This window comes from Passer domesticus, chromosome 1, assembly GCF_036417665.1.
Source record: "Passer domesticus isolate bPasDom1 chromosome 1, bPasDom1.hap1, whole genome shotgun sequence".
Taxonomy (NCBI): domain Eukaryota; kingdom Metazoa; phylum Chordata; class Aves; order Passeriformes; family Passeridae; genus Passer; species Passer domesticus.
This window is the reverse complement of record NC_087474.1, coordinates 147,129,352-147,156,877: the sequence shown is the minus strand read 5'-3', so window position 1 is coordinate 147,156,877 and position 27,526 is coordinate 147,129,352. Positions and strand designations below refer to the sequence as shown.

Below are 27,526 nucleotides of genomic sequence, written 5' to 3'. Positions count from 1 at the left end.
CTGGAACCACACTTGCCTGCCTGGCTTTATGACATTCTACCCGGGCAGAGAGTTCTGAAAGGAAGCAAAACTCATGTCTTAATGATGGAAATCTCATGAAGAGTTCTGAAGGAAATCTACTTAAAATATTCCTTGAAGTATAAGGAGGTGCTTAGTGCATGCCCAGTAGGTGGGGAATTCTACAGCAGAGGGGCAATGGGGAGGAAAGAACAATGGAATCTTGTAGGTGTCTGCATAGGCAGAGTGTCACAGTGCATGTAATTCTCTTTCCATGGCATGGAGAGGTAGGACAGTGCTATCAGTTTGCAAATTGCCCTACAAAATGGAAGTGTTGCAACACACTTAAGGATTAAAACAAAGACCCCATCCAAAGGACTGAACTGGAAACTCCTCAAAACTCTCAGGGCAGCTTATCACTTGATCACTCTCCATTTCTAGATGACATGGGTAATGCTAGACTTTTCTTGCAGCATTCATGTACCTGACAACATAATTTTGTCAAATGAGATTAAAAAATGTTTTTTGACTGCTTTCAGGTGAATGATGGTACTGAAGAGGTTATGGAGTCTCCCTCACTGTGCATATTAAAAAACTGTCTGAAAGCTGTCACGGTTTAGGAATGGTATTCTCCAATTAAGTCTTCCCACAGAAACCACTCCAAGCCAGGCACTTGCTTGTTCCCTCCTTTCACTTCTTCTCCCCTGCAATGGAATGAAAAGGAGAATTGGAGGAACAAAGGGTATAAAGATCATGGGTTGAAATAAGGGCAATTTACTGGAAACAGCAATCAGTAAGAAAAACAGTAAGAACAGCAATAATGACAGAGGGTCCAAGAAAAGAAACGTCATTGCTCACTGTGGAAACCTCCAGCAATAGGAAATACCCAACTGCTCCCTCTGCCACGCTACCCCACTGCTTCCAGCTCAGATCCAGCACTATCCAACCACTCCCTCTGGCTCAGAACTGGTGTCACCCAGCAGGTCTATCCAGCTGGGAAGCAGGACCCCCTCACCACTCCCTTTGCCACTCTTGCTTGACTGGAAGGAACCCTTTCTCCTCAGAAGAGAGTTCCTTCACCCCACCCTTGGAAAATGACATGAGGTGGTATAGAACAACCTCTGGGTTCTGGCTGTGCCCCTTCTGGCTACTGCAAAAAAAAAATTGACCCTGTCCTGTCTGGAGTCAGGATAAATGCAAAGCTGCCCAATGTGCTCTGCTTGAGCAGGGACATTGGACCAGACGACCCACCGTGGTCTCTTAAACACTGTGTGACTGGGTGATAGTTAGGTATTTCATCATGCATAAGAGTGGTTTTATTATTGATCTTTATGTGAGCTTGAGAGTGCCAGTTAATAAAAAGTCCTCATGCACCAGGAGCTGTGCACATGATGAGGTATCTTACCAAATATACAAATGCATAAAATTATTGCAGTCCCTAAATACACTTCCTGAATCCGCCTGAAATGCAGTTTATCAAGACTAACTAAAAAGACTTCTATTGTCCTCTAATTCTGTCTAAAATGTCCGCTTTATTTCTCTGGTAGTGCTCTCTATTTCAATCCCCAGCATTCTTTAATATTCACAGCAGGGTTAGGGGTTCATATCGTTGTTTCAGCTAATTGGTGCTGCAATAAAAGAATATGAAACATAAAAGGATCCTGGAGGAGAATGTTATAAAAAGCATCAGGGCAAAGTGTCTAAATGGGCATGTCTGGTATAGAACACCTGTAGCCTTTAATTTAGAGCCTCTCCAGTTCCTCTGGGGTGCTCCTAAGAGAGATTTAAAACATCCTCATCACACTTGGCTGTGGGCAACTTTTCCTCCTTGTTCTTGGTGCACATCAAATGCAGCTTAACAGATATTCAATGATTTTATGAAACACATGATGAAGGAGGAGGTCCTGAGTTTGCACCTTGCTCTTCTTTCCTGATTAAAAAAGATTTTCTTAACTGATCTCACAGGAAACAAAAGCACTGAAAATCTTGGTGCTTAGTTTTGAATCTGGTTGCTGTGTGTCTCTGACAGGCACAGAAGAGGCTGCAACAGTAAGAGGGCTGACAAAAACCAGCCAGCTCTTCATGATTCCTAATCCTTGCTGATATTGGGCTTCCAAATAGCCATAAGCATTTTCCTGATATGTCCAAGCAGAGAAATCTTGTCTGGCAAGAGTTTGAGAATTCTAGAAATTTGTCTGTAGTTTTCTTGGGTACTGTTTGTCCATGCGATTCAAGCATGGTGAGTCTGACACGCACTGATCTCATGGCATGCGGTCACATATTTTCGTCTAGAAATTTTGTACATAACTAGACTGGGGAGAGCACCAAACCATGATTTTTCTATCTTTCTTCTAGTGGTCTTTCCACAGTGCCCTGAAATACACTGGAAGGTGAGCTGATCATGGTAGGCTTCTTTGAGCCACAGTGACTGGATGGCACAGCTGAGGTCCACAAGTAAAACAGAGCCTTTAACCCAGGCATGAACTGTCAAAAAGCATCTAATCTAGATGTTCACGATTATTGTTATAAACTGTGAACATATTGAAAACAGAGAGAGAAGAGCAGTATCACCTTTCTCTGTGTTGAAAAATTTAAATCTTTTCTCTCACTTCTTTGGCTTTATTTTTTTTTTAAGTAATTTGATCTTCCTGTTGGAAAAATTTGTGTTTTCTAATAGTAAACTTACTTATATCCTTTGAGAATTTCTAAATGCAAGGGATATCAGCAAGCTTAACTACAGGGAGTGCAACTCTCTTTGCTTACTCATTTGCATCATTTGTTTCTCCCTCTTTTACTAGAAAGAAGATATGTTTTACCTCCACTGGCAGGGAGAATAGTAAAAAAAAATTAGTCTGGATTCCTGAGATCTGTTTTCAGTTAATATTTTAAGGAATACCCAAACTGAAATAGTCACCAGTTTGCTGATTGGTCCTCTTATAGTTTGGATATAAACATATATGTCTCATTTTCTTATCAGAAGAATGCAGATTAGAATATTTGAAGCATATATTGCACAGTTGCAGGGTGTTTTGATCTGCATTTGTAATGAGGGGAATAGGAAGAGCAAATGGCAGCTGAATAATCACCTCAGATTCTTGAGATGACTTGCACTGCTGCTTCTCTGCAGCTCTTGCTGCTCTCCCCAAAGGACAGGAATGAATCAGCTCTGGGAGGATGTGAACCATGTTTTCTGTGACAAAGCCTGCATTTCCCATCGTGTTACCACACTGAAGCAAAATGACTTTTCAAAAGCTGCCTCAAATGCATTCTCACTCCTGACAGGTGCAAGCATGGCAGTAGGGCCTTTTTAGGAAATGGTGAGAGAAATAAAGTTGTTTGTGTAGGTGGTAAACAAGCACAAGTAGGAACATGTTTTACGCATGTGGAGCTGGACTGTGCAACTTTCTCTTCTGAGATGTTTTTCAGGCTAAAGATTGAGCAAACCCAGGAAAGACTGGATATTTGTGTGGATGAGAAGGTCATCCTGAGCTGCAGTAGAACCAGGACGAAAACAGCACAGGCTGGAGGCAAGTCACCAGATAAATTTATAATGGTATTAAGGTTTTAAACTTTGTGGGAATTGAGTTTTCTGTGTGTGCCAAGGATTTTCTCACATCTTGCAAGACAGAGCATTGACTTCTGTTTCGCATCATTGCACTAGTCTGACAGTTGTTTCTGCGGTTTCATACCTTTAAATTTTGGGTGTTGAAGTAGTTTTACAGACATCCAAGAAGAGCTCAGATACTAAAGAGCTTTTGTGTAGACATGGCAAACCTGTGACTTAAATCATGTGGTTGAAATTTGCAATAGGCCTCAGTTATCTGTTGTGATCTGGCACACGGTTGCAGGGGAAGTGGGCAGAAGGAGGTGTGGAGCAACAGTTGTGGAACAAAGAGGTTATTCCTGAGATCAGTTTAACAGCTTTTCTGCTAAAGAAAATTGTTGATGTTAAAATCAAATGGGAAAACCTTATAAAATGGTAATAACTATGTTACCCTGTTGTCCATACAAAGATACATACATTGCTGTTATTAGGGACTTATCCTTTGTGTTCTTGAAACCTCAGACAAGCAGCGTACACCAATAGTAAATACTCCCGTAATTTCTGATACAAGTTGCATGAAAATAGTTACATCTTTTCTTGAAATAAGCAGAACATAGGAATAAACATGGCAGTTGGAACGAAACTCTATTTTTACAGAACGATGAAAGAAAAACACTGCTTGAGTAATGCAGTCCTTTGTGCTCTGTGAAGGGATACCTCTCAACATTTACAAATTCATTTAAATATTTTATTAAAAATTACTACTCAACAGACTTTAAACAGGCAAAGAAACTGATATAGTGTAGAATTTGAGAATAATATAACAAGTGGGGTGGAGAACTGGGTATAGAAGGGAGTGGAAATGGGGTGTTCTTGCTCTTTGTCTTCAGAAGAGGGAGGAGGTGAGGGTGAGGCAGCCCTTGGGCTAGAAGTGTGAGTCTGATATGTGTTTATGCCTAGAGGTAGAGAAGGGAGGCAGGCTTAACCCTGAAGAGTTGAAGGCTTGAACTTCAAGAAAATGCAGTCTTCTTAAAGGAAGCTTTAACAATCAACCAGCCACAGTAAGAGCCAAGGCACTGAGTTAGGTAGCAGTGGAAAGTCTTTTAGCATGTAGAAGAGAGGGTCACACACATCTTAACCTCCCTTTGGTTTGTCCAAGTCCCAAATGTAATGACCAGCACATGCTTCATACTGCTTGTTGCTATAGTTTCTCCAGACTCTCTGAAATTAATTTGTAAGCCTAAACTTCACACAATCTCCAAACCCTCAAATTTCCATACCTGTCACACAAATTGAGCTGTGAGTATCTTGACTCCTATGGCTTGCCTTGCTGCACTGGCCCAGTGTGAAGCAGCTGTACAAGGCTCCTACCCACCATGTGTTTGCCAGTAAAAAAACATCTCTTGAAGCTCAGGGTTCTCATTTGCTTCCCAATAATCAATAACTGCTGGGGAGCAGGGGGGAAAGATTTTTGGGATGGTTTAGTGACTGCAATAAAAGCACCTGTGAATTGCACTGGGACCATTAAAGACCCTTTGTCCAGAATTCCTGAAGATATTTCCAGAGCTGAAAAACTACAAATGTGTGTTAAAGCCTCCTCTGTATTCTGTGCTACAAGTTTCTCTGGATGCAAGTAAGAATTCATTTCTTAGTATAACCTATGAAAAGGTGCTTTTAAAAGGCAAAGAAATACAATAATGCAGGAAACACCACAAGCTGTGATCGTAATCTAGTTTCATTTTGCCTTTATGCACAACTATTTTTCCTCCAGCTTAAAACTTTGGCATTTCCTAGTCATGGACTTTGGAGCCAAACTTTGCTAGTGTGAACCTATCTCTAGGTTGATATATTTATGGTGATGTTGAAATCTTACTGTACTAGTGAATGAACGGTAGCGTATTTTGCAGGAATAATGAAATCTCAGCAACATGAGACCTCAATAAAGCACATTGTTGCTAAATCTTTGCTGACTGCTGTTTTTACGTGTGAATTATAAGGTGTGTGGATAAGCAAAGTGCGAATTAATGAGGTTTTGCTGTGCTGAAATGAAACTGTGGTGGGACATGAGCTAAGAAATATGGTGTTACTTAGTATTTTGTATTCAAGAAATTATGTTTTCTGAGCAGCTGCCAGTCAGAGCATGGGTGGCTGCAATGAGGGCATCTTTACAACCACATTTTTGTATGTATATTCCTAGGGAAGATTTTTATCCATCAGTTTTATTTCCATTAACCAAAGAGAAGATTGAACAAACTAAATCTCTATTAAGGCCTAAGAGGAATAGACCATGATCAGGAAGCTTTCAAGAAATCCTTATCTGTTTTCAAGAAGCCCTTATCTGTGTACTCAACTAAAGAGACTGTAGAGAGGACCTACTCCCTTTCCACTTTCCTTCTGTGGTTTGTCACGGAGTGTCACCTCTGTTCCTCTCATTGCTCAGCCTACTGCTGCCCAGTGGTGCTGCAGGATGGGCAGGAATGCCTCGTGTGAAACAATCTGATCTGCAGTTTGCTCAGCACCTTCTGAGCTGTCACTGCATTAGTTGGGCTGGTAGACAGTGGAAACCACAAACGTACAGAATTCCTGTCTGTGTGAGAGGTTGTGTGCAGGACTCAGCCTCTGGATGGAAAAGCTCTTTCCAGATGAACACAGAGGTTTAGTAACAGGTCATGATGCTGCGGCATTCTTGTACAACTTGGAGGTGGGTTTGTAGGATAGCTGTTTTCCCTGCCTTCTCCTCCAGGCTTTTAGTGTTGCTGATGCTGACTGAGGAGTCTGATAGCTGCTGTGGTCACAGCCATCATAACACCAGCTTGCTCCTGTGGGTAGAAAATTCAGGGCCAGGTCGTGAACAACTTTCTCATCCTACCTCAATCCAGCCTCTGTTCACTGTTTTGCCTTTCTCAGCCTCTCTCTGTCTGTGGCAAAGCAAGTCATCATGTTAGTCTGCCAATCCTCCATTGCTGTCCTTACCACTTCAGCACCTGGAGACATCTGCCTGAGCTGGTGTGGAAGTTGTTGACTCATTTGGCTCAGAACACTTTGCATCCCACGAGAAATCTGCAGCTCCTTTCTTCCAGCCTGTGTGTGAGGAGTGAAACAGAGCCAGGACCAGAGCAGCTGAAGTGCATCGGTGCTTGCTTAAATATGCTGGCTTAACTTTTATTTACTTATTTGCTTCTTTACAGTGGCACAACCTACCACAGCTGGAATTTTAGGTGAAGCGGGGCATGAAGCATGGGAGATGACATGAATGCTTCTGTAGAAGAGCATTGGCTGAAGGAACATTCCTTCCTCAGGAGATCTCATAGAGGAACTGGTCTCTAGTTAAAAGTTTTCTGTCATCACATTTTGCATAATTTCTCACAATATAGTGAGCCTTTGTGCAGAATTGTATAGGTTAGGCATTAAAGGAGTCATATGATATTTTGTATATGTAGTTCTTTGGTCTGGACATGAGCTGTGGGACAGTGTGGCAAATGGCTGAGGAAGTGCTGACAACTCATCTATCCTCTACAAGCATCACTGAGAAGATTAGAGATCATCAGTCTTGTAATTGCCATTTTGTGCTGTTCTCCCCTTTCCACAAAATGCACATGCATGAACATGCTCTTCCATGATAAATCCTACAAACTTCATTTGGAAAGTAATTTCTCTTCGTATTTCTGTCTGAGGGTTGTGGTTTTCTGTGGAAGCAAAAGGCTGGAGGAGCCTTGGTTCTGGAGAGGGAATGGGACAGTGTGAATGTCCTGGCATGGTCATTGGTGTCAATGGGTAGCTGCACAGCTCAGCTGGCATATGTCTTTGCTGGAGTAAGCTTGCAAGCAGATCAGCTTTTGCATAAGTTTTAACTTGAATAAATGCTGTGTTCTTTTTTTTTTTTTTTCCTCCTTGCTTGTTTATATGATCTCTTTTGTTTCCTCAGATGACAGTGGAGAACCAGTCCTCAGTTTCCTATGCAGTTTTCTGTTCTCCTGTGTAGACATGGTACTACCTTCCAGGCAAGGCTATCTTGCTTTAAGATAAACTTAGAAGACAATATGTTTTTAGGACTTAGTTAAGTTAGGCACAACACACTTTGTTAGTTGTGTTTGTCACAGCTTTTGAAGTTCAGCTGATCCTAGACAACATCCAAAACAATTCTTTACTTCGAAACTGAACTACATGTACTTCTATCATAAGGTGGCCTTTTCTCACTGCTCTGCCCTGTTGCTACATCGGTGAGTCCCACTTACTCTGTATTTGGATTTTAGTGACGCAGTGTTGCTCTAAAGCAGTTTCACACTGTGTGTGACTGGGTCAAAATGAGCTCTGCTGAAAGGTGATTTTCCAACACTGCTCCCACACCACACTTCCATCCCTTCACATCCTGTTTCACAATGTGAGCACTCTTTTTTTCCAAGCTTCTTCTGTGCATTAGATAGCTGACAGAGCATTTCATGCATGCTTTAGCTGCCATCAGTCCGTACCCTCAGAAAACTGGTCAGATGCTGTAGCAGATTGAGCCCAAGACCAATCCTATGCATTTCTGATCTGAACATCAAGCCAGTGCTTGAAGTACCAGAAACTCCTCAGGAAAGAATATTACTCTTTTCCTCCTTAAATTTCCTTCCCCAAACTATGAATGAGTTGTACACAGCACATCATTCTTTTTGCCTTGCTTGACAGGTCTTTTTCTTCAATGATACAAGTGCCTGTGTGGCATAGTGTTCTCACTGTGGTACACTCACCCTGTAGCAGGTAGCACCCAGACAGGTAAAGATACATTTGACAGAGGCTGCAGGATAAAACAGATGTGGTCTCACAACATCCCAAAGCAATGAAAGTGCTGCAAACTTTGCCAGCCTGCCAGCACTAAATTACTTCCAATTAATTGCACAGAGCTGCAGCAGAAACAGTGAACTCCTCATACACTTTTCCTTCTCAAAGACCTCAGCTGACATGCTCTAGACAATGCTAATCAGGCATCAAAAGGCGTGAGCTAAGGCCATAGAGCTTTACCAGGACCAGCGCTTTCAAACAAGCATGACTCACTTGTCAAGCATGGCTCTCAGCCTTGGAAAATCCTTCGGAGGGAAGCAGAAGCAACACCGCTTCGGAGACATTTAAAGTGTTCCCCAGAGACATTTAAAACTAGACTGGACAAAGCAGTAGAAAGTGTACTGCAGGAAACAATCCTGCCTTGGCATGGGGTTTTGGTCTAAATGACCTAATAGGTCTTTTCTTCCTCTAATTTCTATGATTTTATGACTGGAAATAACTTCTAACTTAAGAGGATTTAGATGGCAGGCATGGGCATGCATTATTTACAGCTGAACCTAAAGTAACTGCTATATTATGGAGTGCGTGAGCCGTAGTGGTGAGTGAGGATTGAGCAGGTAGATGTTGAGAGGAATGCATGGGATTAGGCAACAGTGGTGGAGTTGGGATAATGAGAATAAATTTCTTTGCAAAAGGGGTACTTCTAATAGGAAGACGTGTAAGAATCCTGACTACAACAGGTACCTTTCAATATATTTTACAGTAATTTGCTAAACTGTTGGCTTTTAAAATATTTTTGGACACTGGCAGTGGTTGTTTTGAAGGCATATAGAAAAACATGCTTAATTTTACTTTCTTTGAGAGAATTTTGCAGGGCTTCCTTTGATAGAGGCTGAGCTCCCACAGCTTGTAAGCTCATTTTGCATATTTGGGAGGAACTTCTAGTTAAATAGAAATTGTTGTGCCAAATTGTGACCTACTGATCATGCTGTGGCCAAACCAGCTCGCAAATGCACACAGAGAATGGTTTCCTCTTCTCTGCTTGTCTTCTCAGTTATTATCAGCCATTCTTGACATTTACAAGAAATTTTCTCCCAGACACACTCATGGAGCAGGGTTATTTATGAATGTTTCTTTCCTTTGTGCACAGGAATTGTATGTGGCACGGATGCACTCATGGTCTGAGCGAAGGGATGAGCCCTGACTTTGTGATTATAGGGCCATAGCAATTACATAGCTTATTTAATCAAGTAGCATCCACTCTGGTGTCTTCATTTTCTTTATTAAAAAAGAAAAAATACATCTCTCATTATCAGCTAGACATGTGGAGCTAATTACTGTGACTTTGATGTTCTGTTTTTAACTTCCTGACTTTTATGTTATCCCTTTAAATCCTTCTGCTAAAAATGCACTTTATATATATATCTGGAACTGGAAAACTTTGTAATATTTAATTGAAAAGGCAAGTATTTTGATTTCCTGTCTATTTGGGTGCACATCCACCTAGACACTCCAGCACAAGCAAGGACCCTGAAAATGTATCAGGATTAACTTGAAGTAATCTTCTTTAACTTCCCCCTTTTTTTTTGCAAGGGGAGGTAGTGTGGGATGAGGATTCATAAATGGGACAGGAACTCCAGGAGTGTAGAGTGTAGCTTGGACTCTACTGCAGTCTTGGGTAAGTCATTTAACATTTATCTGCCTTAGTTTCTCTTTTTGGAAAAAAATATTGCAATCTCTTCTTCAAGCAGCTGATATGACACCTAATTTGTGTGTGTAGAAGGTCTTATAAATCCTTAATTTAGGAAAGGAACAGAAGAATAAGTAGCCATTCATACTAGTCTCACCAGAATAGACGTGTTAGCTTGCTCCTAGAATTCCCTGACATGTTGGATTTTCCATATGTTGCAGTTTTATTGAATGGCCAAACCTCCTCTCCTTTTCTTCAGCTTCATTAACCTGTTCTGAAAGAGGAGAACAAAGAATCAATTGAAATATGTAAGACTGGAAAGTTTAACATACTACAGCACTTAACTACAGTCTGCAGAATATTTAAAGTGTGGTTCCACTCTGAAGTTGGCAAGCTGAGGCAATACCTATGTGGAGCATTAAAGCCATTGGATGCTGCATTTATTCTGTGGATATAAAATTTGCAATGCTCGATATTTATTGCCTCTGTGATTTTTGTATGAAATTTACTCAGCTGATAAATAAAGGGAGGTAAGTACCCAAATGTCAGCTATGTCAGCTTGTCATAGAGACTCCAAGCATGAGCTGAGTCTATTCTGTGTGTTGACAGCAGGGGTGGGAGTTCTGATATTTGTGTTCCTTCCTTTCCCAGAGATTCTGGACCTACCCGTCTTCAAATCCAGTTCCTCTTCTGACTGCCTTCACTGGATCTGTGCAAGGGTAAATGAACATAGCATAGTGAGCAGTTGTGTGGATCAGACATAAGGGGAAGTTTTGTAAAAAATGCCCATTTCTGGTCAGACCAAACAGAAACCATGCCCTACCTATTACAACAGAAACATGTAATTTTTATTGTTAACTTGCTTCACCCTGCAAGTTTAATGAAAATGTTGTGCTTCTGCTTTATTTTCTACTCAGCTCAATTTTATCTGAATTTTGCCCCATTCATCTGCAGAGCTGTTGCCTTTGTATTTTTACTGCTTGTAATTCATAATCCCTTCCAGAGGTTTTGCCCGCAAAGAAAGGACCAGACATACCTGCACTGGGGAAATACTGGGTTTCAGTCAGTCTTCCAATGTGTTTTCATTGTTCAGCTACTGTCAGCTGTAGGCAACAGCAGTGGAAGGGGCACATTCATAAAAGCTATTAGAATAATTCTCTTATTGACTTTTCATTCTTTTCTTCTTAGTTTGTACAGTTTGGAAATTATTATAAGCTACTCTACATGTTTATATACCTACACATTCACATTTTTTTATTGGCTACATAAAACCTTTCTCCCCTGTGTGCATGAATCCATAAAAGCAGCATAAGGAATGGAAAACGTGACAGGTCTGGAGAATTTATGCATATAAGAATGCTGCAGCCTGGGAAAGGGAAAGAATATACAAATGCTTCTTTCTCAATACATTCCTTCTATTCAGTGATCTTGATTATAGCACACACAAGAATTGGGTGACAGCTGCTTGTCCCCATCATTCTTCAAATAGTCCACCCCATCCTCTGCCACAAGGCGTGTTTATCTTGGCCACCTACCTACATCTTCAGTATTATTAGCAGTGTGATAATTTATACTCTATAATGAAAACATTTCAATCAAAGGCAGGATCCAGTGCCATTGAAACTTGTTTTGACATCCATAGCCAGGTCAGCCCAAAATATATCTTTTATTTTTTCCTTGAAAATAATCTGTAACTCTTTTTTTTTTCCTCCCATGATTGACAATAACTTACACAACACTGTTGTCTGTGGCTTATCAGTGTTGCATTTCACTGAAAACCTGACATCATCTACTGCCAAACTTGGGATTTTCAGCAGATTGCAAATGTTTTTAAATCAAAAACTCATTTATTCTGTGGTAAAAAGAAAAAAAGAAAAGAAAAAAGAGAACATCTGTGTTGGTCATGATTGTTTGAGCCTTCATATAGGCAGTTATGTTTCTATAGGTTACAGCAATTGAGAGAGGTACTGTTTAGTATTGAATCATTTCAAAATTATGTACTGCAGAAGACACTAAAACCACTTAGGATGATTTTGTTTACAGTGGTGGAAGTAATTGTGTTTATAATCTCAGAAAAAGGAGATGAGATTGGAAGTTAGATGTTCAACATTTCAGATTCCAGCTCTTGCCACTGAGGAGTTTTCTGGTAAGAAATATTGGATGAATCACTTTGCCTATGACGGGGCTGCCTCATGGCTGTTCACCAGTGTAGAAAAATGGTACTTTGTGGGCTTGAAGAAGAGGCAAAGGTTAATTTTCAGAGTATGATAGTAGCCTAATACCAGTTTAGATGTTTTAGTTTCCTTCTGTGGTCTTATTCAGTGTTCTTTGGTCTGTAGTCTTTAAAAATTAACCAGTCAGCCTTACTGCTTTGAAATATTTTTTTCAGTGACAAAAGAACAGCAACTATTATCTTAATGTCTTTGAAATGCTCCTGCAGTCCTCTCAAGGAGATAGTCACATTCAACATTGCATTATTGCTGCTGTAAATTATGTGCAGATATGCCTCAATGTTCCAGAATAAACATCTTTGATAGATTTAGGTTTAGTTATCTTGATTGACAAAGTGAAACAAGATCCACATAGATGTGAAAATGCTGTGATTATGCTACAGGGATCTGTGGGGTAAATCCCTTCCTTAAAATGCTAATTGTTCTTCTGGTATGAGACTATACAAAGAACAATGGCTTATCTTATGGAAAAAACAGCTTTTATATTAAATAACATCCCAGAAGCTGAATACAGAACCCAGGACAAACCTTCTGGCAAGAACTCACATGTTCCTGTATTCTTCCTTAAGGAAGTCAGGTTTTCTGGTTTCAATACTTTCTCCTTCCAAATTTCCAGACTCAATACATTTATGGTTCCGAATATTCCAGATCATCTGGAATGGGTTTAAAGAACAGATTGGGGAATGGAGCAGATTAGGACAAGCAATCTCTTATCCCACAGAACAACCTTTCAGCATTCTCTGTTTCTGAAGCCATTCAACATACAAAGAATTGCATCAGTTTAACTGTTTTCAGCCTAACACAGTTGAAAAAGTTGTAATGTTGTGAAGTCCTTGGCAGGCAGATTCTAAGAGTTCCAAGAATGGTTTGTATTAATATAAGTAATATAAATAAAATCTGGTTGGTTTTGCTTACCTATTAAAAAAAAAGAAAGAAATTAAGCACACAATGTATGTGTATGTGTGTGTCTTTTGAAATTAATAATGCTTTTGCTAAATTGTCTAAAAATAAAGTAGCTTAGTGGGTTTAGATGTTACATAAATAAACTAAAATTTTTAGGTAGACAAGTTTTAAAAAAAGACAAATACAAACTCTTAAAGGAGTGCCTAAACAATTTAAAATCTTTTTGCTTCCTCCATGTTGTTTTTCTATGTCTCTGCTTTTTACAGGATCTTAAATGCGAAAGGTACCCTTTTTTGCAGTAATCTTTGCTGAATAAAGACATTATATTCTTGGAAGATTTTAATTGAAAGATGGGTTAATCATAAGTTTTTTCAAATGATTCATTCAAGCTTTGTTCTATTGTCAGATGTGGTTTGGAAAATTCCCACCTCTGCATATGATATATTTCTGAACCAGAGGCAACCAACCAAACAACACAGGAAATTCAAATTAACTACAGTATTAATTTCATGCTTCTGAGAGACGGCTGGAGATTGGAAAGAAGAAAGTTTTCTTTTAATGTTGCATCTGTTATAGTTCTACCAAGTATTTTGGTTTCAAAAGGATGAATGGAAGGAGAAGCACATTTTTTTGCACTTTAGCTGCCTTAATAATTTTAATAATAGCAATAATAATATTAGTAATATTTGAGCTCCCTTTCATTACATACCAGTGAAGGTGGAATTAAAGAGACAAGTATAAACACTGTGCTGTATGTGTCTGATGCAGATTTGCTGAGAGAACTGCTAAGTAGTCACTCCTTGCTGGCATTGGCCAAGGTGGTACTGGCTGCAGGAGGATGGAACATGGTTTTAGCCATATAAGCCTCATGTCTCCCTCCCTACACCATTTCTGAGCTTCTCATTTTGTATGGGATGGGTCTGCCTCAGCTCATCACTCATTGGTGAAGGAGCTGCTTTGCATCCCAGACCCTCACTCTGTATATGGATTTTCATTGTGTGAGAGAACAGGGAGGAAAAAAATACATGTGCATGTTCAGCCCATGTTGATTGATTGTTCCTTAGCTATGAAACAATTTTCTGTACCAATTATGTCTTTGCAGATGACAGAAGCCATTTACTCTAATGACCACAATAATTAATTTTCATTATAAATCAGATTGGTTAATGATGCTGAACTCTACATTATTCACAGAATTAAAGCACAGTATCTTACATGAACTCTCAGGACATATAATTTGCTATATAAGGCACTGCTTTAGAGATTTTTGAGTCAATAAGAGTAGCATTGACTGTCTTTGACCTCCAGGATTCAGTGGGAACACCCACTGTCCCAATGTCAGGTCCTTGCTAATAGCTTTCCTTTTGCAGACACGGGCACAAAACAACCAAGGCTGAAGATTCACTGGTTTTATAGCATGTTTGTGGGCAAAATTACTTAAATCATTCGTTTTTTTCCTTCACTGTAAAAAGTTATGACAGAGCAAACAGTATTCTGGGTGCTTTTTGTTTTATTTCCGTAATAATAATCTTGCTGAATTTTTGGTCCTGTGGTCACTTTAATACACATAAAGACTGCCTGTAAAATATCTAAGTGGGTAGTGAGTGAACAATCAAAACTTAGGATAAGTTATATTTGTATTTTTACCATTTATTCTTTTGCAGTAGACAAACAACTTATGAACTTCAGAAAATTCACAGGCTTCTTGAAAGAAGAAAGGTAAGAGACGTTCTCTACAGCAATTTTGCAGAAAAGCTGTATTTATTATTTCAGGCCATAAAACTACTAAAACTAGTGAAATATCTCACCAATGTATTTAATTTTCCCCATTCCTAAAGTCTGTGTGTTGAGATGAATTGACTGTTTTATTAATTATAAGTATGCAATGAAGAATATGGATATTCACTGTGCAGCTTGTGACTTTTGGTGATTTTAATTTAGGATATTAAATCATCCATTATTTTAGGTATGAAATGGGCCACCTTCTCAAGTGGTGCTGTTCTCTAACTGAATGCTTCTAGTCATGCAAAATATTGTCAAAGCATAGACTAACAAACTACAGTGGCAAATATACAGTGAATTATCTGGTTTGCACATAAGTGCAGGGGAAACAAAGCCTTGCACATGCAGCCAAAGCCAGTGTGCATTTCTGGTGGGCTCAATAAACATGCTTTGGGGTACCATTCTGTCCATGGGCTTCTCCAAAGGAATTGTATTGGGTCAAAATAAAACATATAAAATAAAAGCAAAAGAGTTAGAAAATAGAGAGAGGAAACAGAAAGTGAAGATCTGTAAGAAAGATCGACTGTAAGAATTGATATCTGTAAGAATTGATAGATTCACATTTTTGACTACGTGTTACCAGAAAGGTAAAAAAAAAAGAGAGGAAGAAGTAGATACCCAAATTGGAAAACTAGACAAGGAAGAACAAGAAGGCAGAGTGGGGATTTCATAGCCAATATGAAGAGGAGTTAATAATTTTTACTGGATAGGGTGCAGCTATTTGGAGAATGGAGATAACCTGGTAAACCGTGTCTGACCAAGGAAAGCTGGAAAGTATTATTTCATTAAATTGTGTCTCATTTCTATTCTTGTCATTAGCCCATAACTGATTAAAATAATGTTATATGAGCTGGCACAGCCTTGTCAGTTTCTCTTTGTACAATATTGTTAAATGTGGTGCTCTTCTCCAGCAATAACCTACTCACATCCAGCTCCTAGGTTAATTTATAGACTTAATTTTTAATCCATGTATTCCATTAAAATAGAATTTGTTAAAAGAACATCACTGTCAGAATGGTGGTATATTTCCTATGTTATAGCACTGCATTTAGACTGAAAATATTGGACTCCTTAAGTGTCCTATTGTCTCAGATATCTTCAAAAAGGGAGAAGAGTTAAAATAATACCACTCTGCTGATCTGTAAAGGTCAATGGTACTGTGTCATGAAAGAGCTGCAGGGAATGCAAACATTTTCCAGTGACTGCAGTGCTGTTGGCTCTGCTCCACAGAGCTCTTGCCTCTCCTGGGACACCTGGAGCAGCACTTGTCACAGCAGGAAGGGAGCAGAGGCTCCCACAGGTGCAGCCAGCCCTGGGGACTGGACAGGTATGCATCTGCTCAGGCAATCTGGAAAACCTCCTCTTACATTCTAACTTAATTCCCTTTTTTTATATTAAAAAATTTGGTTTCAAGTTGTTAATTTTAGCCCCCAAATATTTTGCTGGCCTGCAGTTAGGAAGTGGTTTCTTAAATAAAATAAAAAAAAAATAAAGTGAGGAATGTAAGGACATAAAGTGAGCTTGATTGATTTTACCAATGTTTAGTTTCAAATACAGTAAGGGCCCTGCCATAACTACTAAAGAAGATACAGTTTTTGAGAGATCTACTTTTAAATTTATATCTCAAGGAACAAAGCTGATTCAATAATATCTCTCTATGTTCTTAATAAAGGACTTCTGGGGGGGTTGGGGTGGAATAAGTGAATGCAGAGTGCAAATTTTCACTGTAGGGGACAAGCAAAAATAGCAAAGCCCACTTTTATTTCTTCCATTTCAAAACTCTGAATCTCTTTTCTGTGTCTATTTGCTTCAAATACAAATTAAGGAGTTTTCAGTTTCCCTTTCCTTTCTTCAGTAAGAAGTCAAGTGTATTTTTTTTGATTTTTTAAGAAAAAAGTGCAGTTTTTCGTAAAGAAAACTTACACAGCATTTGGAAATAGAAAGAAGGTCCTTAATTCTGAGCACTATAAAATCAAAGGCAGCCTGAAGCTCATGTCAGTGCATTCAGTATTTCGGTTTTATTTAATCTGTGGCCATTGAAGGCCATTGAAATATTCCCTCTTCCCCCCAGGATTTCCACCAGGATTTCCCCCTCTCTGCTGCACTCATTGAGGAATGCTGTAGCCACTCAAACATCCTTCGCTGTGCTTTGGAAATCAGCATACAGAAAAAGCATGTTTTAACTGAGAAGGTGGACTCAAATTCTGCAGCAACAAGTGACAGCTTGATCTGTGTGTAGCTTAGTTGCCCCATCTGTAAAGTACTCTTTTATATTAACTTTGTACCACAGCCATTGCTACTGGAGCTGGATGTCTGCCAGCTGTACATTAAATTATATGACCATGCATCATTGAAATGATTTGGTACTTTCATCCTTTTCATATAGGAGAACATATGCATACAGTTTGGGGATTTGGGGTTGCCATTTGCCAAAGTTTCCAGCTGACCAGTCTGATTTTGGTCTTCCTATTGCTATTAGCACTGCTAGGCCTGCTCAGATGGATTTGCAACACAAAGCACCCGCTGTGTGTTCAGAGATGGCACCACTGCATGGGTTTAATCAGCTTTTTAAGATGTACAGTTTTTCAAACAGATAGTTCTTTATGGGAGAGAAGGCAGGACAAAGACCTGAGAGTTGCATTTGAGGAGTTGGTTAGACTTGTCATGGTCTTTATTTTATTGAAGGATTTATTTTTTTTGCAATTTAACTGAAAAAAAATTTCATATTTTTTTTAACGGTGGACCATTTCTACCCTCAGAAAGTCCTTGCTTGCCAAAAGAGTTGTACTGTCCTCCAGGGAGCAGGGAGTGATGATCTTGACCACACTTCACATCTTTGAGGTTTGGACAGTAATTTTGAACTGCTGGGCTCAGAATTGCATGCCCAGACCCACCTTAAGGCAATGCTGCAATGATAACATCCATTAGTGACTGTAGGAGGTCCAGACACTGAAAAAAATGTCAGAGATGGACAGACAGGTTTTTGTTTGAAAGGAGTCCCCAAATACTAGCAACCTGTGATCAAACCATGCAGGACAAGTTTGATGAAGTACCAGGAGGCAGAGGAGAATTAGGAGTGAGGTGACAGCCAGAATAGCTCTGCTTTTACTCATATGTGCTTCAACATTGATGTTATTTTAACATACACGCACATACACGCATACACACACACACACACACACACACACTCTCTCTAACTTACTCTTCCTGAATAAAAACCTCTAGGCATTGCTCCAAACCGTTACACCACAGTCTACTCTCAGGCAAAAATTGCCAATTTCTGCAACGGGTGCTTTTATGGAGCTGAATTTTTAGACTGAGCTGCTACACAGTATCTCTTTTTTGGTTTTTCTTCTGTAACGGAACATCCTTATTTGCCTATCTGGCATAGCTATTGTGAGTTATATTTACTGACTGGAAACTTGGCAAGTCCAATATTTGTTCTTGGTAACAAGATACTACTCACAGTTTTTACTTACCAGGCTCTGCAGCAGCCAGGTGGAACATACATCATTAGTTTACTGAATAATGAATATACTTTAAATCACGATTCAAAAATGCTCAGTTACAGTATATTAAATTAGTAAAAAAAAAAAAAAATTAAATTAATGTAAAACTGGCTTTCCATAGTAGAATTAGCAAAATCAAAATAGGCTTTTTATCAACTTTATTGAAACTAATTCAACTTTCCAAGAACTAAAAATTGGTTTCCTGTCTTGACTGTTTTGGAATTACTTACTGTCATCTGTTTCAGACGTTAAAGGATATGATTTAATATCAGCAATAAGACCTCTGTTCCTACTTTGGCAGGTGTTAATTATTTAAACACTACTCATTTAAATTTGTTTCCAATCACTCTTTTGAGTGATTTACTTTACATGTTTCTTTGTGTGTATTTTCTGCACATACAAATAAAATAAGGGGGAAAGTCCCCCAATCAGTAACTTATTTCTTCTCTTTTCAGCCTTTCTTTAGATAAGGAGGTAGAAAGAGAGGGATATTTCATGGATGGTGGTTTTCAATGATGAAACATAATATATAATATATCATTTTTATCTCCTTTGTAATAATAAAAAGTTGTTCTCTTCGGGAGAGTGCTGTGGTTTCTGCATGCTAATGGCTGTACTCTGTGTGAATGAATTGTGAAATGGGTCACAGTTCCTGAAGCATTCATGGAGGCTGGAACAATATAGAGAGGCTTCTCAGTGAAAAATATGGGGAAAGAAACCTCTAAAATAACTACAGTCATTCCTCCACACCTACAATTTCACCAGTCTGCTTGCAGTGACAAAAAACCACAGTTGTAAGAATATTGTCTGGTTCTATACAGATACTTATTCATAAGATGAGAAATGTCTCCCTTGCTGTACATGCCTGAATTATCCTCTACCATCATGTTAGAGTCATCTTATCTTTTTTTTTTTTTTTTTTTTTTTTACTTACCTTTGCCTTCCTTTGCAGTAGTACATCAGAGAAAAAGGAACTCTTAGCTCTGTATAACAGACCTCTGTCTGGTGTGAAGTGAAATTCTCATTCTGTGACAGATAACTTGTAATTTAATACATAGTTCTTGTCAGTAGAATAACATAAGGAAAAGCTAGACCATAGGGAAAGGCAGCCGTAAGAGAGGGAATTTTATGCACCACTGGGAAATGAGAAGCTGACAACTATAGGTATTTCAGTTCTGTACGGCAAGTCATTTCATCCTGGTAATAAATGGAAAAGGTGGGTGTTTGTTTAGATTTAGGCCACTTGGTAATGATTTTAACACTCAGCTAAGCCTCTTGCCAAGACAAGCACTCCAAGGCCAAAATCTATAATGAACTCTCATCTTCTCAATTATAGATTCAGCCCCGACCAAAGTGATATCCAATATTCCCCTCCCCACTCCACAAGTGGAGAGATGTGCTGATGGACGTGCGAGCAGCCAGGTTCTGCATGGCTCCTGCAGTTCCCCAGGAACCCCCAGCCCACCCAGCTGCCACGCTGGGGCACCAGCACCCCACCTCCCCTCTTCCCTTCTCCTTACCCCCGCCCCCGCCGTCTGCTTCATGGAAAGAGTGAGAGCAGAGAAATATTGCCAGTGATGATGGGAGGAGGAGAAGGAGAGGATGAAAGGACTGTCCTCCCTCCACCTCCAGGATCCTCCCAGCCCCTTCCAGTGGGTGGGAGACTGAATCAGTGGAACCAGCTTGTGATTGTGTTGGCAGGTCTTTGCTGGCTGGCTGAGCGTGCCATGGCTTCCGAAGCGCTGGGACAGTGGGCAAGGCATACATGGCTCTGCAGCACCCTGCTGCTCTTAGTCTGTGTCCATCTCCTTGCTGCTACTTCAAGTGGTCTCTAGTATCTCCTCCTCACTTGCTCTTGTCACCAAGCTAACTCTTTCTGATGCTTGTCCAGAAAAAAATCACAGAAGGTAATTTTTTTTCCAAAGACTTATATTTTGTAATTTATCCCTCTGGCCTCATTCCCTAGCTTGTTTTCTTCTGCCTTTTCCCATTCCTTTGCTTGTTTTTCCTTGTATGTTTTCATACATTATAGTATATTTGTCTTTTTATCCATATTGAAATGAAGGCATCTTGACCCCACCTGCCTACTGGCTGGTACAACTCTGTTCCCTCTTACAATTCCATAAACAATCACCTGTCTCATGCCAGCTCCCGCTAGCCCTACACTCACCAAAGACCTTGTAAAACTGTGGTACATGTTTAAAAGGTGGAGACAGTCATATTCAAAAGGATTTTTGTTTGGAGGAATGTGTATGTATCTACATTGGAGATAAAATGTACCTGTAACTGTGGGGTTTAAAGAGCAGAAGAAATATGCATTTTTTGCAGGGTGATCTGCTTTGTGCAAAGAGGCACAGCCAGGGGCTCTTTACTGCTGCTGTGGGTGCTTGCTTTTTCCAGCAACTTGTGGTCTGCTGCTGAGTTAAATGGATCACTAACTCCTTTTCAGCAGACTTTTCAGCTCACTGTCCACCTTCTTGACTGAAGGGGAGGAGTAAAGAGAAGGATTACAAGATATGTAGTAGAGAGCAAATTATTTGCCATGCAGAAGGAGCAAAAGAATGTCTTTCCACCATGGAGGCAGAGACTGTGATTAATTCAGAAAATAACAGTGGAAAATAATAAATAAATGAGGAAATCAAAGCCAAAACCCCACAACCCCAGAGTAGGTCTGTGTTATTCAGAAATTCTGACTTTTGCCCAGAACAATGGGCAAAAGTCAGAATTTGTTTCTTGTTTCAGCAAGAAAGCCTTCCTTAGTCCTTTGTGCTTCCTTAAATAGTAAAACCTCCCTTTACATGGTTTTGTGTTCTTCATTTATACTGTGTTACATTTTTCTTTTTTTTTTTTTTCTTTTTTTTTCCTGTTCAGCAGCTGCCAGGGGGTGACAGAATTTTAGAGGGTAAGTGCTATACACAATATATAATCCAGTCAGTCTAGTCTTCCAGTTGTCAGTTGTGGATACTCAGGCTTTATATCTCTACTTGTGAGTTCAGTGTGACTTCTGAGCAACTAAGAACCAGAAGTTTTGGTCTTCTGTTCATTAAAAAAATGTAAAATATGTTGGGCAAAAGCCTAGATGAAAAATTAAAAGAATTGTTATAACTGTTATTCATATTCTCAGATTAAATCTGGTTTTAGTTCTTTTTTCTTCCAGTGACTTGCTTGTGTACAGCAGTCTTGGCAGAAGGCATTAAGTTGCATGTAGGTTAATCACTTAATGTTTCTGTATTGCTTTGAACATGAAGTGTGTGCCAAGTACTTCTAATATTATGTGAAACAGCATTACAATAAGCTAGAGGTTTCATCTTCAGTTTCTTTTGTTAATCAGTACTACTAAAGCTTTGTTTGGTGATATATGTAGATTGTAAATGTAATTATTTGAATTCATTGCAGATTTAATTCCATTCCCTCCCTTCACTGTAAAAGAAGAGAGGAATAATATGTAAAGAAAGCAACATTTAGAGAGAAGAGCTTTCTTAACATGACCCAGGATTGGGATCCCTAAACCCAGGGAAGAGTAGTGCGGTCATCTAAGCAGAAAATAAATTATTCTGTTTTAGAAAAAAAATGTAATTATAATAAATTCTAATATGCTTTAATGTTCTAGAAATATCAAGTTCTCCTCCTAGCAAGCTGGTAAAAAATTTGACTACTGTCATTGCTTGGAAGTGGTCTTTTAATTTTGCGTAAACTCAAATTCTGAATATTGTGTTTTCAGAAGTAAAGTTAAATTTACCTTGTTATTTCCCTTGTCTAATTAATTCTGTGTATTAGTTAAATAACACTTTGAAGACTCCTAGATGTGAATCACGAAAGCCTGCATTTTGAAAAAAAAAATTCTGGGCAGTCAAGTATCCTCAGTAATACAGACAGCAATTTTCCCTTCTAAAGCAATACATGACATTGATATGACTTACAGTTTAATTGCAGATGGAACCTGTTAAAATTATTTCGCTTTTCCACATAATTTACAGATTAATCAACAACCACTAGCAGTAGACCCGTATTTGCCTGTGGATTTTCAACTCCTAATGTCTTGGGTCAGTTTAGGAACTTCTATGGATCTTTGGAGATGCACAAGATGCTTTTATTGTGGCAGTGGTCAGACTGCTATAATGATATGCCCCATTTATTTAGTAGTAGGAAATAGAAGTGGTCATTCTAATTCCATTGAAGCAGCTTTGAGGCTTGGATAGGTTCCATTTCAGTAGTGTACCTTTTATAATCTAAATAAATATTATTTCTCTTTTTACTCCCAGGTCTCACACCTTTCATGTGACAAACCTGTCTACGTAGCTGCAGACTGCAGAGTGAGGGCATTTCCTGGTAGGCTGGAATTCAGGGTACACACGCTCTGTCTAAAGGCTTTGGTCGCATATTCTGATGGTCGGCTTCATGAAATAAAATTGGTTTGGGTTTTTTCCAAGCAAACCATATTTTTAATCAGTCATATTTTCTTTCCATGAAAACACTGACTTTTTGTCAGAATTAAGGAAAATAACTCTCTGAAAAACTTTTTGAAAACCTATTAATTTTTTTTCAAAATATTTTCATGGGCATGGTCCTTCTTTTTTGATCAACATTAATTTTAAGCTTAATGTCTAGTTTCAGGAGACCAAAAGCTAGAGCATCTGTCTAGCAGACTAACAGTGTCTGTGCAAGTATAATCACTTCCCTAATCAAGCTCTCAAAATGAAGGCCTATGTGTTTTCTGCATCTCACACAAGGAGGAACGTAAAGACTTTTAAAAAGAAATCAAACTATATAGTATGTTGGCCACGTGTATTGAAACAAAAATATAAATGTGAAATCCCAACACATCATAAATTAAATGAAATATATCCAAACTAATTAAAACACAAATAAAAAATTAAAAAAAAAAAACTACAACAAAATCAAAACACAACCCCCCCTCATTTATCTTATTAACTTATAACTCAGCTCGAGCAAAGTAGTTTCTATTTCTTTGGTTTCCATGAACACAAGATTTTATGAGTACTGATATCAAATTACTACATATTATCTGAAAGTGCAACATAAGATCTGTCTGGGCAGTCAGTAAGATGTCATTCATTATTGTTTCACCTTGGGGACTGGATATTCAATCTCAGAAAATAAACACTCAATGTATATTTCATCCATGGGACAGGGCCTTCTGTTACAGCTTGCTTTCTGATATACAGCTCCTACCTGATACCAGATAATGCAAATCCTATCAGATTCACCTATGTTGTAACTTACTCCTGAAATACCCAAAATATTTAATTCCCTTGAGCTGCTCATTAAAAAGAAGGTTAAAACCATGTTTTTCTGTTAAGTATTGATATGTGAAGTGCTGCTCCTATTTTGAAAGCTCAGTAAATGTTTAATGTCAGTTTTGTCTGATCTTGTGTGTTCATAAATTGAGTTCTGTTGATTCATTTCCTCTGGCAGCACTGCAAAGTTTTGCTACCAATAGGATGAAAGAGGTCAAATTTTAGTTCCTGGGCAATTTCCCTTCTTGCCTATCACTTTCACAGGCTTTTACAATGTCACAAATCGCCCATGTTTTGTGACTTCCTGCTTATGTATGAAGAGATTTAGCCAGCTCTCAAGGCTTTACTAGTTGGTTCATTTTAGGAAGGTGTTTCCAGAATAGCAGCTACAGCTGAAAAGGTCACCTCACCTTTCTTCTTATCCCTGCTTTTGGAGAGCTGGTAGTCTAGATCAAAACAAATCTCTTTTTCCCTTGCTTGCTTGAGAATGATCCATGTTAGCTCCCCAGCACCACAGATTGCTGGAGGAGATATTTTACTAAGGAGAACAAAGCCATACACCTGGTCTTTACTTTCAGCCCCTTGAAAGAGTGCTCTGGTCCATGGAAAAGTAATGGAGATGCAGCTGAGCTGCATGACAGTTCCCATGCCAGAAATGACAGGTCAGACCATTCTCTTACCACAACAGAACAGGTGTCCTGAAACCAAGCAACATGAAACATGGAAGAGATCTCATCCAGAAAACCCTGCCTTGCATTTACAGTCATTTGGACAAAAAATGCCCTTAATATTTATGGGAGAATTTGCAATTTACTTTAAACAAACTGGTGCTGTTAGTTTGAAGTTGGACTCACATCGAAAGAAGTATTTATGTTTTGAAATTCTTGGCAGGTTCTTTGCTTGGTCACATCAATCCTCCCTGCCATACCTTTCTTTTCCACTCAGGTACCACCAACATGGACAAATACTGTGCTCAGGAAAGGGACTTCATAAAGGAAAATTCACAAAAGAAAATGGTGAAAACTGCAGGGCTGTTGGAGACTAAAGAAGAACTTAAAAAAATATGATTGGCAAGACATTAATGGAATTTAGATAGACTCTTTAGAGAAGCAAATTGAATTGCATAAAATACAAGTGGCAGTATTCTTAAAAAAGATTTAAATATTTTTGATTTTAAGAAATATTAACACCAAAATTTTAAGCCAAATAAATTGATTGACCTAAAAATAATGGAAAAATACTTATTATTTCCCCAATCAGCTATTGCTTCACACTATCAAGGCAATTAAGCTTAGAAGTCTTAAGAAAGAGGCTGTTATCAGTGTATTTGGGGGCATGAAACATGGTAATAAAATAAACGAAACCATTTGGGCTGGTTTTGCTTTAAATCTAGTACAAAATGCAGAAATTTTCCATGAGGTTTTTTAAAACTGAGCAGAGAAAGTCTTCAAAAAACAGGTCTGTATTTTAGATTTCATGATACTAAACAGGGTGAGAATCACCACATTTGTACACAAAGCTCAGTGTAATTTGTAGTGCAAGTGAGAAACTTCACATGAAAATGTCTTGCATTAAAATTCCTTTTAAATTAACTATTAATTGAATACAGCAAATTAAAAGCCATTATAAGGAGGTAGAAAACCCCAATGGCACAGCATCTGTGCACAATTTACTTCAGCCTAATACACTGTCTGAAAATTTTAGACTGAGTTACTAGCACAAAATTTTTGAGATTTTGAAGCAGTTGCAGCCAGTTGGCTGACACCAGGAAAAGAGAGACACTGGAGTAGAAGGGCTTTTGGATATAAAGTTAGAAAGAAGGCTAATAAAGTGATTGTAAATTGTCTGTTTAGTGAGGTGAGCAAAACTAGGGATGGAGTGAGAGAATGAAAAATACATCTTACTCTTCCTTTTTTTTCCCCCTCTCATGACTGAAAAAGACATAAGCATATCTATCAAAATAACGGGAGGGAGTTCATTAAGATAAGTTAACCAAAATTTCAAAATATAGCCCTGGCCATTTTTCTTGAAATATGCTAAAAATGATAAAATACTTAATATTTGATCTTGTACTTATATTTCAGGTGAGGTCTGCATAATTATGAATTTAAACTAACATCATCTCCTAACATGCTCTGACAGTAGCTTACTCCCCTTCCAACCAGTGCTTTGAAAGGCACTTCTGCAAAAGGAAAAAAAAAAAAAGTGGTGCAGGAGCATTAAATTCCAAATGTAGTTTATCTTATTTACATATACATAGTTGTTCAGGGAGAGGAGAAGCTACTCTGTACAGGGGCAAATGCCTCTTCCAGAGCAAAATGCCATTGTGAGCACAAGGTATCTTAAGAGCTAAAACTTTGCCAGAGTATCCCGCTCTGCCTTCATTGCTCTTCATGCAAATATTACCAAGGCCTGATATTTTAAATACAGAAGCATGACTTTAATACAGAATATTTGCTTGTACTCCTAGGTAATCATGCCATTTGGTGATATTATTGATAAGTACCTTTGTGCAGCACTTCAGTCCACAACATTCCTCTGAATTTCCAGGAAATGTTTTCACCAGAATAATAAAGAAAAAAAAGAACAAAAGAGAGACATGAATTCCTTGTGTAAAGTTTTTGCATTATTTTTTCCACTTAGATTTCAGGTGCTTTAGCAGAAGAAATAAGCAATAAAGAAATGTTTGGTGGAAGGAAGTTGCAGTGTATTGGAAGGAAGGATGTGGTTAAAGCAAATGCCTAGAAGGCACCAGATAACAGTTCTGTTCCCAGATCTGGCACAAATGCTCTTTTTTTACTTTTCACCTAAGTATTTCTGTGCTTTGGAACCAGTTTCTCTGTAAAATGGGAACAGTGCTTAACTATTTTTTCTGACAGAGCAACTAAGAAGTTTTTATTTGTGCTTATTACAAGATTTGAGAACCTGAGAACAGTTAAAACAGGCTCAGTTTAGACATGCAGGTTTAAGTCTTTTCTTCAAATGAAACATTTAATTTATAGGATTATGTTAATTTTATGCTAATTAGTGTATTATAAAAAAGCATCAGCTGATGAGGATTTGCTCGGTCCTGCTAATAATTAGCTAACAGCATTATTTGAAGATTCAATTTTCATTTCCTACAGGCAACCAAAAAAATAAAAAATAAAAAGAGGAATGGAAAAAGAGTAATAATTCTTGTATCTTGTATATGACCAAGAAGTTTAATTTCTGATAGAAGATTTTAGCACTAATAGTGTGATCTTGAGTGGCTGTTAGAGGAAATTAGAGGAAAACAAAGACTCTTTTTGCACCTTCTAAAATAACTTAGAGGAATGCTTTGATTGTTTTTTAGAATTAAACACACATAAAAAGTGGCATTTCCCTATTTCTTTTCCAATGAGTTCTGGAGCTGAGAAATCCCCTGGGCAAAACTTTCAACTTGCTTTCCTTCTATTGTGGAGCAGAAAAGCATTGCTGAGGCCTGCAGAGTCTTCCCTCTTGTTAGAAGGAGGAGGAGACTATTTTCTGCTGTGATTCAGCATCCACTGAACAAACTATCTCACCTCTTTCTGGCTTTTTAAAATGGGAGGTTTTACCCCTTATCCTTCAAACGAAGTCCCAAACAGGTCACAGGCTTAAGAGTCTGGCCCAGCAATACCCACCCTTAACTGAAGCAATGTTTACACATAATATTGTTTAAATTATGAAATGCTGATTGTGAAAACAATGGACATATTCAATCACTATATCCCAGAACAAATGAGAGAAATATTCCAGAGCTCCTATCAGAGCTTAATAGGTATAATTTTTCTTGCGATATGGTAATACACAGCAGCTTTCCCTGGACGGCTGTGTAAAACAAAGAAGTG

At 38.6% G+C, this 27,526-nt stretch overlaps 1 long non-coding RNA gene across 5 annotated transcripts; it reads left to right on the top strand.

The window, feature by feature from the left end:
- LOC135283981 (uncharacterized) lies at window positions 1–23,956 on the top strand. 5 transcript variants are annotated; one of them, XR_010349563.1, is made up of 9 exons: window positions 1–169; window positions 289–447; window positions 537–3,524; window positions 9,896–9,980; window positions 10,252–10,522; window positions 10,644–10,711; window positions 14,791–14,845; window positions 16,139–16,235; window positions 16,980–17,901. It is a non-coding gene; the product is annotated as an uncharacterized LOC135283981 (long non-coding RNA). The 5 variants fall into 5 exon arrangements; XR_010349560.1 differs by lacking the exons at window positions 16,139–16,235; window positions 16,980–17,901 and adding exons at window positions 21,289–21,319; window positions 22,680–23,956 and having other exon boundaries at window positions 1–447; XR_010349556.1 differs by having other exon boundaries at window positions 1–447.
- Window positions 23,957–27,526: the final 3,570 nt, after the last annotated feature.